We start from the raw sequence: 13,662 nt of genomic DNA, 5'->3' as shown, positions 1-13,662 counted from the left end.
TTTCAACTATCTAATTTGTACAATTTCAAAAAGGTTTACCCTCACTGAAGAAGGGGTGGGAATAGCATCCTGGTGACCTCTATCATCTGTCAAATCCATATCGTCCTGTCACAAAGATTAAATATAAAAAATTCAGCTAACTGAAAGCAATAGACAGTAAAAAAAAACTTATTAACAAAATGGTAAATAGTACTTACACCGTAAATAAAATAACGTAATAATATAACATTTTTCAACTATCTAATTTGTACAATTTCAAAAAATTTTACCCTCGCTGAACAAGGGGTGGGAGTAGCATCCTGGTGACCTCTATCATCTGTCGGATCCATATCGTCCTGTCACAAAGATTAAACATAAAAAATTCAGCTAACTAAAAGCAATAGACAGCAAAAAAAAAAACTTATTAACAAAATGGTAAATAGTACTTACAACCCTCATGATAGTAACTTTGTGTGTATCTATGCGATTTAAATGGTAATTGATTAGCAGTTCTTTCCCTACACTTATTGATTTTATTGCACAAACAAAAACTTCATTCCCCTCACGCACCTCAAATATGCAATTGGGTTGCTTACTAGTTGAAGAAGGTTGCGTACTATTTATAAAACCTACAATATTACCTATTGCTTTTGGTCTCCCATCAATGTACATAGAAAATCTTTTACTTTGATCATTTTCTTTCCGTTGTATATAATTAGCTAATACCCCATACCTACACATACTTTTTTTATACTGAACAATCTGCATCCAATCATTGTAATTGTAACATGGACCACCATACTTGAACAATTCGACAACTTTGTTGTAACCTACCTTTATCCCATCCATGGAAAATAGGCCCAAACCATGTAATGAGGATGGAGCAATGCGATATATCCTCTCATTAACACAAAAATCTGTGTTAATTGGAGGTAGCTCATTGGGTACCCATTCTTTCTCAATGTGTGAGTACCGAAAGGGCACCTTGATGTCGCCTTTGGTCTCATCATCATAAGAACATGACCCCCCATTAGCAAGGAAAAATTGCATGCGTTTATCAATTTTTTTCTATTCTTTTGACCTCTAGTTGATCTCCCTATTTTAGCCGTACTACATGTAGAGCTTTCATCTACCAGTTCCTTATTTCCCTCATTTGATGTAGATAGATCCGACAAGTACCTATTTGGTGGGTCTTGCAATCCATCAAATGGAAAGTGAAAGTGACAAATATAAAATGTAGTAAGTTGAAAGTGATTATATAATTATATTTCTATACGGACCTTCTTTGTCTATATATACATTATATGATTATATAATATGTCTATTTATAACATACGTGGTCAATGATAAACAAGAAGAATATAAGAAAATTATGTCTATTTATTGACTTATACCTGCTGATCCATGTCACTGTGCACAATCCACGCCAAATGGGTCAAATTTCCTGTAGGCAATTGATTGTTTGCAAAAAGGGTGACAATCAGACACAATATAAACATTGGTAATTATAAATAACATATGTTGTAATCATTAGAAATGAACACAATAAATATGTAATCAAATTTCCTGAATATGTTAATCATTTACTTTAAGTTAGCTAAAAATTACATGATACACGTTTGCTACAAATAACTTAAAAAGACAACATGAACAATAGGCAACATTGCAAACATGAAAAAATTTATCTTATATATGGAATGCAAGATCGTCAATAGAAGGGGAGACGATGTACTTGTAGTCAACTGACTATTTGCAAAAAGGGTCATAATCAGACACAACATAAACATTGGTAACTATAAATAACATATGTTGTAATCATTAGAAATGAACACAATAAATATGTAATCAAATTTCCTACATACGTTAATCATTTATCTTAAGTTAGCTAAAAATTACATGATACGTGTATGCTACAAATAACTTAGAAGACAACATGAGAAATATGCAACATCGTAAACATGAACAAATTTACCTTATATATGGAATGCAAGATCATAAATAGAAGGGGTGACGACGTTTGTAGTTATTGATTATCTTCTTCTTCTTCTTCTTCATCATCATCATCATCACCATCATCACCATCATCATCCCCATCATCACCATCATCATCGCCATCATCACCATCACGATCATCATCATCATCATCACCATCATCATCATCATCATCACCATCACCATCACCATTATTGTCATCATCATCATCTTGATCTTCATCATCTGCTTCTTCATCATCTTCAATATCTTCTTCTTCCATAAAATTATACTTTATTGGCCTTCCTCTTGGATCATGTCTAACAACAAATGACCAAACCTGTTTATGTGGAACCTCTGAGTAAAACTCTTGCTCACATTGGCTTGGAAGAACATAGGTCTCATCTCCAACTGGCTCAAACGACCTTGTATTGATCATTGTAAATTCATTATCATTTTGAATAATCGTTCTATCTGGATCATTTTGATTTAATCGTAACCTGTACCATTTGACGACGAATAGAACTACTTTGAAGGTGTTAAATTCACACTCAATTATATCATTCAAGATGCCATAGTATTGATTTTGGGATTGTTGAGGATGTATGTCATTTCTAGATGATATATTGGTGACCTCGAAAATTGCAGTTATCCCAGAATCACAAGTTTTCTTTGTGTCATCCAACCTTTTTATGCAAAATTTGTGGCCATGATAGTACATAGCTTTGTGATGCTTGACCTACAATTTTTAAAGTGTGTGTAAATTATTTGCATTGTGAGTTGATACGAAACATACGTCGAGTTATGATCATTAATAAATTTCTACGTACCTCTCCACCTCTTAAACCCTTTACTAGATCAACTACCATCGGCATAACATTGGAATCTCCATTATGATGAGCTTCTCTAACCAATGAAGCAACACCTTCCCATGTTAATGAGCAACCATTTTGTTGACATCATTCAATCCATTCCATCATCCAATCAAGATTGTTTGCAATATACAAATGTATTGCATCCCACTCTAGACCACCTGTTTCAAAAAAATACACCAATTAAAAATAACTTATTGTGAAGATTTATAAGAATTAATTAACTACAATAACATCTTAGATTTACTTCTCACTTTCCTTGATCTACCTTTGCCCATCAAGTACTCCCCTTCGAATTTGTTAATTGAGTTGGGATCCCAAATACGATCTACATGGATCTTTTCTGAAAACTTAGGAAGATATTCACTAATGTACACCATGGTCTGGTATACCATATATCCCTCCACCATAAAACCCTCGGGATGTGCACTCTATCGAACCAAGCCTTTCAAAAATTTCAAGTGCCTCTCAACCATCCACATTGACCTAGTTGGTATAGGTCCACACAATTAATCTCCTCAACTTGATGTATGAGGTAGTGTTCTTGTGCATTGAAAAAACTTGGAGGTAGACACTTTTGCATTTCACACATCAGAAGAGGAATTTTTTCTCTTCCAATATTTTATATCTTCTTTATTGGTTTCTTTAGCTAACAACCACCTCATGTATTTTACAAGATCATATATAACCTGTTTGACATTGTTGGCGAAGTGGCATGGGAGAGATAGAGGTAGAACGTACTGCAACATTTGTAAAATGATCTTGTCAATATTTTATAAAAGAATGCAATTGAAACTACATGCAATATATAAATATATAGTGAATACAAAATAACATGAATTATCTTAATAAATGTATGCCAATCATGTGTTTTCAACCCTAGCCCAAATTCATTTTTATTTGATATGACATTATTTATGTTCGCAACAAATCCTGTGGGAAATAGTATTTTTTTTATGACTTCTTTTATAGCATTTCTCTGCTGCTCTAACAATAACCAACTAAGGGCGCTTCTATCAATCTGGTATCCATTGTTATTTGATCGAATGCCATTTTTCATTGCATGGTTGGATTCTTCAATGTCACTACAAGTTTTGACAATTTGATCTTTGTCACGCCTTCCATCCAAGATTTTCCATAATGTCTCTGCTACATTCTTTCCAATATGCATAGGATCAAACAAATGCACAATTGGGAGTTTCTCGTAGTACAACAACCTAGTAAATTGTGTAGGATAAATTTTTAGTCCTTTTGGAAGTTGGTCATTGATGTCTTGACGACCTTCACAAGCATCAATCACATCATCAGTAAACAAAACACAATATCAAAATATAAATTTGAAACCAAAACCATCAAATGGAATGACATTACCTTGACGATTTATTTTATTGTATGCCAACTTCCATAGGCGAGGTGTCATTCTCTGTGGCTTTGACGTAGTCTCTTCTAGACCATTGAAAAGATGTTTTTTGGTAATTCGATACTTATGACTTTTGTGCAGAATGTGTCTATTCTCATCAAACACCTGCTTTCTTAAAATTTTTGAATGACAAGATTTCATCTTTGGACCACAAACTGGACATGCAAATTTACCCTTTGTCTGAAGACCTACAAGATCATGTATAATTGGATTAAATGTGCTAACTTTGACATACCAAAAAAGAGGTGTCAAGAAGAGAACATACCACAAAAATGTGTTAGCCCAGAGGTATCGTGTATTGTCCATAAAAGCATTGCATGAAATTGAAATTTTCTTTGTCCTATTGGTCTAAAAATGTCATACATAGTAACCCCATTCCATAACACCACCAACTCGTCGATAAGGGGTTCAATATATACGTTTATATCTTTAACTTGGTACTTACCTAGTTGAATGAGCAAAAACATTACATAATTATTTTGACCATTTGATGGATTAGTAATAATAAATTAATTTAGATGACCACTAAATAAAAAAATACTTGGAACAATCAATGTCAGCATTATGTGCTCTCTCTTTATGGACAATCAAGGAAGTATGTTATTGTTGATATCAAAAATAGGCCACACCGAGTAAGTAGATCTCATCTCTCCATAAGGATTGACACCATCTTCTGCCAATGAAAGCTTGAGATTACGAGGTTCTTCTTTAAAGTGTGGCTATTTTTCCTCTATTTCCTTAAATGCTGAACCATCTACAGGCATTCGCATAATGTTATCTTGACTTCTATTGCGTGCATGGTAATCCATAAATTGTGCCAAGCTATTGCACTTGAATAATCGTTGCAGACGTGGAATAATGGGAATATGCCAAAGAACCTTGCGAGGCACCTTTTTTGTTAATCGATATGATTGATATCTACTGATATGACAAGTAGGGAATTGTGTTACAAATTCATGTTGTTTATGATATATAATATGATCGTTCGGACATGCATGTATTTTTTGATACTCCATTCCAATATCTTTCATAATGGCAGATAATTCTCAGTACAAGCAAGGTAGAATGTTTGATGGTGGTAACAAACACTCACCTATCAACCTACAACCAAAAATATAATTTCTTAATTTAAAGAATATTAATTGCTACACGAACCCAATGATAATTGTAAGGGAACTACAAGTAAAATAATGAAAGACGATGGCATACCTTAACATATGTGTCATTGCTACGTTGGATAAACCATTCATAACCTTCAAGTTCACCAATAGCAATACAGCGGCAAGAAGAGTTGTTTTGGAGCCTTCATATAGGGACTGTTGTGCCTTCTCAAGTAAAGGTACATCAAGCTCTGCATCATCATCATCATCATCATCATCATCTTGATCATCGTGATCTTCATCATCCTAGTCTTCTTCCATGGTATCATTACCTTCTACTTCAATATTCACACCTCCATGTTCCCTCGTTTGGAAATATGCATTCTTCGAATTGTCATGGTCCATAAAATGAAACTCAGAGATGTTGACCTATATGAAAATGATGACCTTATATTAACCATGACCATGATGTCATCATAAAATCATGTCTTATGTAATTTATAAACTATTAAAATGCATACCAATGGGTGATACTCGTTTCCCTCTTCAATGTGACCATGTTGCCTACAATGTTACTCAGTTGTTGTGATTAGATATCTTTGAGTCTTTAAGCCCTTACACATTTTGCAAGGATAATAACATTTTCCATCACCTTTTCTTTTTAAGTTAGACCATAGTCTAGCAATTGTCTCCCTATCTCTTCGTGCATTGATATCGTTAGACATGGTCTTTCTTGAATGGAATGACTCGTTGGTGGAAGAAGGATGATTTGTTTGCAACCTGTAGATGGAGTAGTAAGAGGAAGACACATATAACAAGGAGTTAGGTCTCTGAACCAAGTATGAGTTAGGACATGCTTGAGTGGGGTCAGCCCAAGATATTTTAGAATCTTGAAGAACCTGGGAAAGGATATATGGAAAGGTGAAAATAAAGAAGTATTTTTATAGCTACAAAGGAGGAATCGAGAGCATTATAAATAATGAAGAAGAAACTTAAATCCATACAACTTCACCTCTATTTACAATTTGACCTTTCTACAAGTGAAATATGACAACATACAAAATTTCCAATCACATTTTCACTTTAAAAAGAACACCAAATATACCTTTGCTACAATATCTTCTTCAAATTCTTCACTATCAAATTCTTCAGAACTGCAAGCTCCTGTGCAGAAAAAAGATGAGATGTACTAAGTAATTTTTGATGGGCAATATTTAAACAAATCAACTATCAAAAAAATAATTTATGAAATTTAGTTGCTTTATTATATACTGAAGACTTGGCAAGATGTTCCCAAGTCTATCTATAGAATGCCTATTTGCATGGTTGTTTGCAAATAGTCTAGTATGGTGCCGCTTTTGAACAACAACAAATTTCATTGGGGATGGTAATTTGGCTCAAGAGATGCACAAGCATGTTGACACCACAGAACTTTTAGTTCATATAGCATTCAAATGCCTTCTTTAACAAAATCCAAAGAGAATACAAACAAATTAATAGCAAGTACTATAGTGAGTATTAGGAAACTGACCTTGCGAATGGCATCTAGTTCATAAAGTATTAGGAAAGTGACCTTGCTGATTAGTTTAACATAGATTGGTGAACAAAAAATTCATAATAAAAATCTATTTTTTTTCCACACTTGTTCAAACTATATAATGAAATGACAAAAAATGGATTGTATACGAGTCACTCCAAACCCTTAGCTTTTAATACACTTCATAGATGAGATTGCATTATATGTTTTGAACAAGATGTGGAAAAAAATCAAATGGCATAGATATAAGCATTCTCACACCATGAGTGAAGCAAAAATTGCATAAAGCTTTATTGCAAAAAAATTGTCAATATTATTTACATTGTACATACATGTTTATATAATGCTTCAATTCCTAAACTAAGAAACTATAGCTACTGTTCAAACCATGCATAAAAATAAAATTATAGTGCAGATGTATGAAATTATAAGCATAACTACTCCTATACTATTTTATAATACTAGATTATAATACAAAAAATCCTCATCTGAGATTTAGAATACTACTTTGATGATAAGCCCGAGGCTTTTGTGACCTAGACCAACACACAAGCTGATGGAATAAGATGGTCACATAATAAGGAGAAGAAAGAGGATCAAAAGTTCAAAGTTACTAACTCCAAAAACTTAAAAATGATCCCCTTGAGGTCTTCTATGAGGGACTCTCATGCACATTAAAAACTACACATGCACCCATATAGGTAAAACTTCAAAAGATGAAAATAAAAAGCCTACATGTAGTTTGGTAGGCACTACTCCATGTGGGAACTATTAGTTAAATGGCACAATTCCCATCAAAACATGAAAAATTACCTACTAATTATTAAGAAGCAACACTTTGAAAACAAAACTCAAGGGGTATATGGGAAAGTGATGAGAGGATTGCCATTACTAAGGGAAGTCGACTCTTTTTTCTCATCCATATTGGATCTAGCAGATGAGATCCAACTTTAGGATATGTCCTAAGGATTTCTACTTCTCATCCATTGAAGAAAAGTACGTCTGATAGTAACAACGTATGTCATTTGGTAAGCCAATAGAATTGCTAGAAGTCTTCACAATCTACTCCTTCCATGCTAAAAGGCTTTTGAATGATCTCTTTCAATGCCTTATCAATGGCTTCTCTTGCCTATTTGCCCTTGGATAGTTAAAAGCCTGATGGTGAGTGGAAGATACAAAACTCTACTATTGCTACTCTAATAACAAGGTTAAGAAATGATGCCCACAACCATTTGTTGTCTGTTTCATAATCCTAAATATAATTAAAATTGGTTCATACAAACTTCCATTGTATTTACCTATTTTCAATGGTCCAATTTTGAAAAAGTTGCTCTTGGTTCGATTGAGAAGTTCAAGAGGGCATAAAGTGTTTTAAGCACTTTCTAACTCTCTAGCACACATCACAACCTGTCAGGCACTATTTGACACCATTCTATACTGATGCCCACCAAGATCTTGCTTGCAGTACTTTATGTTGCATCATGTCTATATATATTCCATATGCACATATTGAAATATAAAAACAAAAACAATGACAATGAAAATAATTGGATGACATACAGTAGAAAAAGCCCTGATTTGGGGAAGACTCTCTGATAGTAGACAACTGAATACAGTAGGGCTTTATTAGCTCCTGCTTGACCAAGGAAGAATGCCTTACAAATAGTCTATACAAAAGCATGAGTAGAGAGTTAAAGAAGATTTTCTAGGCAAACAAAACAACATCCTTTTATTTTAAGATGATATATAAAGGCATTCTTCCAAAGAGGGGCCAACTCGGTTCATTTTGAGTTTGCTGGGTTTAACCCATAGGCATTACTACACTGAACTGGATCTCAAATAACCTTTATATCAGACCTAGATCCAGGGACTATGAGTGCCAAACTGATAACTTAGCTTTTTGTACAATCAAATCAACATATTAAAGACATAAAGCCATTTGTACAAGGGTGATATTTCCTTAAGTTTTCTTTGTTTCCAAATTCCTTTAGATAAAGATAGCTACTATAAATAAGTGGATAGATTCACCCAAGAATCTCTCCTATAAATGGAATTCCTTCTCAAGTTTGGAAGGATAATTTCACAAATATTGTAATGTAAACTTCTAAAATTAGTTCATCCAAACACAAAACCAACAAATGTCTGCCAAATCTTATGAGAGAGAACAAAAAAAAATGATCAGGAAATTGAAGTGGGTTATAGGATCAGACATTTCACATACATTTCCATGTAATTATTGGTCTAAAAGGTTGAGCCCTATCTTCCTTATGAGATTAGTTTTGGTTTGGATAATAGTTTATAAAGCAAAAAAGCTATGTTGTGGACTGAATCCTTTGGTAGATACATATCCGAATTAGAGAAGATTATAGTGCCAGGTTTTATTATAAATGCTTTTTTTGTGATTTGACTTCCATATCCTTGAATCTTGATCTTAATGTTTTGTTTTAATTTGTATTTTGATTATGTAGGTATAATGGGAGAGAATTGGGGTATGTATAATTTCTTTTGTTCCTCGTAAAATTGAGCTTCAAATGAGGTTGAGGGGTGGACCCAATATCCATTTGCATTGGATTTTCTGTAAGGTTTACAATTTTGGCAGGTTCGAATTGCATTTTCAATGGGTGTCATGGGTGGCGGCGGCATTGCTCTATTCCAACATTGCTTCAAAAATCCAGAGGTGAGTCATTTTATCCAATTAGATTGGATTTGCTGAAAGTTTTTAACATTCTAGTTGATTGGAAAATTATTTTATTCTTTTAGTTGTCATCTTTTCTTAGTTTTCAATCTTATCCTTATTAGACATGGTTTGTTACTCTTGTTAATTGAGACTTTCACTCCTTTATTAATATTGAATCTCTAGGTAATCAATTTGTGTGTCATTACATTTTGCAATACCCCTATCCCTAAGATGTTTTTGCTATCTAGGCATTATATCAATCCTGGCCATGCATCCACATGGAATTTCATTTTAAGCCACTAAAATCTATATATTCAATGATATACTCCTCTCTAATTAGTTTCTGAGAAAATAGATACTAACAATATAATTACATCATGGGATTTATCCTTCTATGAAATACATAAATTCTGAAATCTTTGAACTTAGGAAAATTTGACATATCTATCTATGAAGTCTTCAAAGATAATTGAAAATATCATGACTTTATCTTTGATGCCTTCACAAATCACACAAAGTGAAATTTTTTTTGAAGCCCGTGAAGATTACTGAAAATATTGTAAATTAATCTATGAATCCTTCAAAGATCAGTCAAAAATAATTGTAAATTTTGATCTATGAAGCCTCCAAACATGATCGGGATCTCAACGCCGAAGAACAGTGTGGATGCATCACAAATCATCTGTTGTAAAAAAAAAAACATGTTAACAAGGTTATAGTAGTATATTAGTTCATGTTAAGGGATCCAATCTCTATCTTCATAAGTCACACAATATGATCATATCCCCCTTATTTCATTAATTTTCTATATCCATTAGGAATGATTTTTGAATTTTTATGTGCATTGATGAATTTTTGTGTGCATTGACTCTTTTCTAACAAAATGAATATGTTGAGAAATCTTTTCTAACAGTGCCTTATCAACCATGAACATGGCTATGAGGTAATATGTTTGGTGTCCAACCTCAACAAAAATTGGTTCCATAGAATAAGAGCATAGCATAATTTCATAAGCTATATCAGCTTCTTCCCCTGCATGCTCCAAGAGGCTTGAAACTTATATTTTGAAAATAAATGTTGATGACAGTCCTTGTTAATTATAATCCACCTTTTCCTATTCTATTTAGAATAATATTTACTCTGTTAGTATATCAAATAAGATTTGGAGGCATTACATTGTGATAGAGGAGTGAATCTAAGTAAGAAAAAGACTAAAACTACACTAGCAACCAAAGTAGGTCATTGAGTTACAGGCTCAATCACAATCACAATCACAAGAAATAGCTCATGGATAGATGAATGAAAGGGGGTATATTTTTTGGATGATAATAGCTCACAGAGACTGCAAATCAGACTTCACAGTCCATCAAGCTTGAGTTCCCTTCTAACATCTCAATGTATCATACCTTGAATACATAGGATTAGCATCACATAGATCAGCAAAATGGAGCAATTCCAATTGACAAATGAATATGTTTAAGTTCATTTCCATCATCTTGGTGTATTAAACCCTTGATATACAACAATATCAACTCATTGATCATGACATATGCTTGCAGTTTTGCGAATTGACTATTTATTATTTATTCAATATTTTTAGGTGTCTGTGCCAATTGATTTTGTAGTTCCAATATCTCTATTCTTCTGCATTACTATTTTCTATCTTATTTTTCATTTTATGATTTGTTTCAATACATACATAGACTATTGTCTTAAGATTTCTTCCTTTTGTCTATTTCTTATAGGTAGCCCAGAAGTGGGTATTATAATGGGCTCAGATTCTAATCTACCAGTCATGATAGCTGTTGTAGAAATTCTCAAATCATTTAGTGTCTCATATGAGGTTGGTTTGTGAAGCCTATTTGAATTGCACACAATTTCCTGAAGAATAATTTTAAGAAATGCTTAAGTGAATGGAATGCAACAATATTTGGTACCACACATTTTGATAAGATATTTGAATTCTGGTTGTGTTGCAGATAACCATTGAATATTCTCATTGAACACCTGATGGAATGGTAGAATATGCTAAAGAGACCCATGGAAAAGGAATCAAAGTCATAAAAGCAAGTGCAGGTGGAGCAGCACCCCTGCCTGGTGAGCGAACCTCTAATGAATGAAATAATAATGTATAAAGTCATTTGTGGTTCACATCTCTAAAAAGAAACAAAATTTTTGATAGGTTCTTGAATCTTTATTAATGAAACAATTAGGTTATAACACAGGTATGATAGCTTCGATGACTACACTTACTGTTCTTGGTGTCCCAGTTAAAGGTTCATCACTGGATGAAATGGACTCCCTACTATCAATACTTCAGGTGTTTTAAATGCTAATTCATCTTTCATGTTTGAAATGGACCAAAAAAATAGATTTTCATGACAAGAGACAAGATCGTGAAAGACCATATCCATCCAAATAAAAGAAGGATAGACTAGAAAAAAAACTAGTCAAGTCCTACCACCAACAAAAAGACACTAAGAGCTACCATTCTTCTTTCCCATTTATGAGATCGAATAGTCATATCAAAAGAGAAGAAAAATTTAGAGTTTTTTTCCTTTTTACAATAATCCAATCCTCTTTCACCTTTGTAGCCTCAACTTGCTAGAAAATGGAATCTAGTAATGGAGTCCCCACACAAATCAAAGAGCCAACAAAAACTAAGGAAACAAAAGCACCAATAGAAAAGGAACCAACATCTACTAAATAGATAGCACTAGAAACACCTTCAAGAAGCATAGAAGAAGCACTAATTGAGGCCTTATCAAAAATATTAGCAAAACCATAAATTCGAAATGGAACACTATTACTTGTTGAGCCTACAGAAAGAAAAGAACTAGTAGGAAAAACCAAAGAAGCAACAACATAACCAATAGTGCCAACAAGGACAATAGTGTATGCTAAGCCAGAAAAATGAGAAGAACTAGAAAGAAAATTCTCATAAATACCTACAATAGCATCATCCCCCATCTGGGAAGAATCTATCCCAACTGCACCTACCAAAGGAGAAGAAATAGGATAATCATGAGCAACCATCTAGGACAAGCTCAGCATGGATGAATTATTCTCAATAGTATAATGTCAGAAAGAGTAATCTTCCCACTAAGAAACAGATTATTTAGACTTCACAAGGTCATAATTAGCAACAACGTGACATATTTTAAAGAAATTTCTACATATGAAGGGGATCCCTTCATAATTGAAAGGTTGAATCCAACTGCCCGGTGCCATGGCTAAGATTGAGCAAAAAATGGCAGAAAAATGTGATAAGCACCTTGATTCCTTGCCTCTTCCTCGATTTCTGCCTCTTCTCCTAAATTGCTTGTGCAGCTCCCTCACGCGTGCTCCGTAGAATCTTTCAAATCAGCGGAGATGAGAAAGATGGTGTTCACATCCATATTCCAAGCGTATTCACATCCAAATCGAGATGCCCTACGAGCGATATACCTCCCACCCTCTGCGCTAATCTCCTCTCAATTTAACAAAATGCAATGAAATGGGCAGCCAACCCCTTGTTTAACAAAAAAAACAATGAAATGGGCGGGCGCAACTCTTTTTCATTTTGACATGTTCAACTAAGTGTTGGTCAAAATTTCGACCAACGCTAAGTGTTGGTCAAAATTTTGACCAACACGGGCATGAATTTTTAAAAAAAGAGATTTTTCTTTCCATATTACAACCAATCTAAAACATTTTAATAAATGGTCGCAAAGTTTGGTCGCAAAATCACCTCAAATGTACTAGTGTTTACACCAGAATTTGCAAAGAAGGTTGATCTTGTGGCTAATTGATCTTTTAGATTGGTGGATTTTTTGCTTAGGGTTTGCTAAAATTTTGGAAGATGCCTCCAATAAGATTGGACCCTAAGGAAAATGATGACCTTAGTGATGTTGTGGAAGAAAGGATCTTAGAGAAGATAAGAGTAGAGCTCATATCAGAGATTGCATTAATGAAGAGTGACATGATTGTTGAAATTGTAAGTGCTTTGGGTGATGTACCTAGGCATGTGGGCACTGAAGAAAATTATGACGAAGTTGCCAAAGACTTTGAAGCTACTAGTGAGGATAGAACTGATCGTGAGAAGAGATCTATTGGAATTAGGGCTA

The sequence above is a fragment of the Cupressus sempervirens genome, chromosome 1 (genome assembly GCF_028749045.1).
Source record: "Cupressus sempervirens isolate cs-2001-9-10 chromosome 1, ASM2874904v1, whole genome shotgun sequence".
Lineage (NCBI taxonomy): Eukaryota > Viridiplantae > Streptophyta > Pinopsida > Cupressales > Cupressaceae > Cupressus > Cupressus sempervirens.
This window is presented reverse-complemented; position numbering follows the sequence as displayed.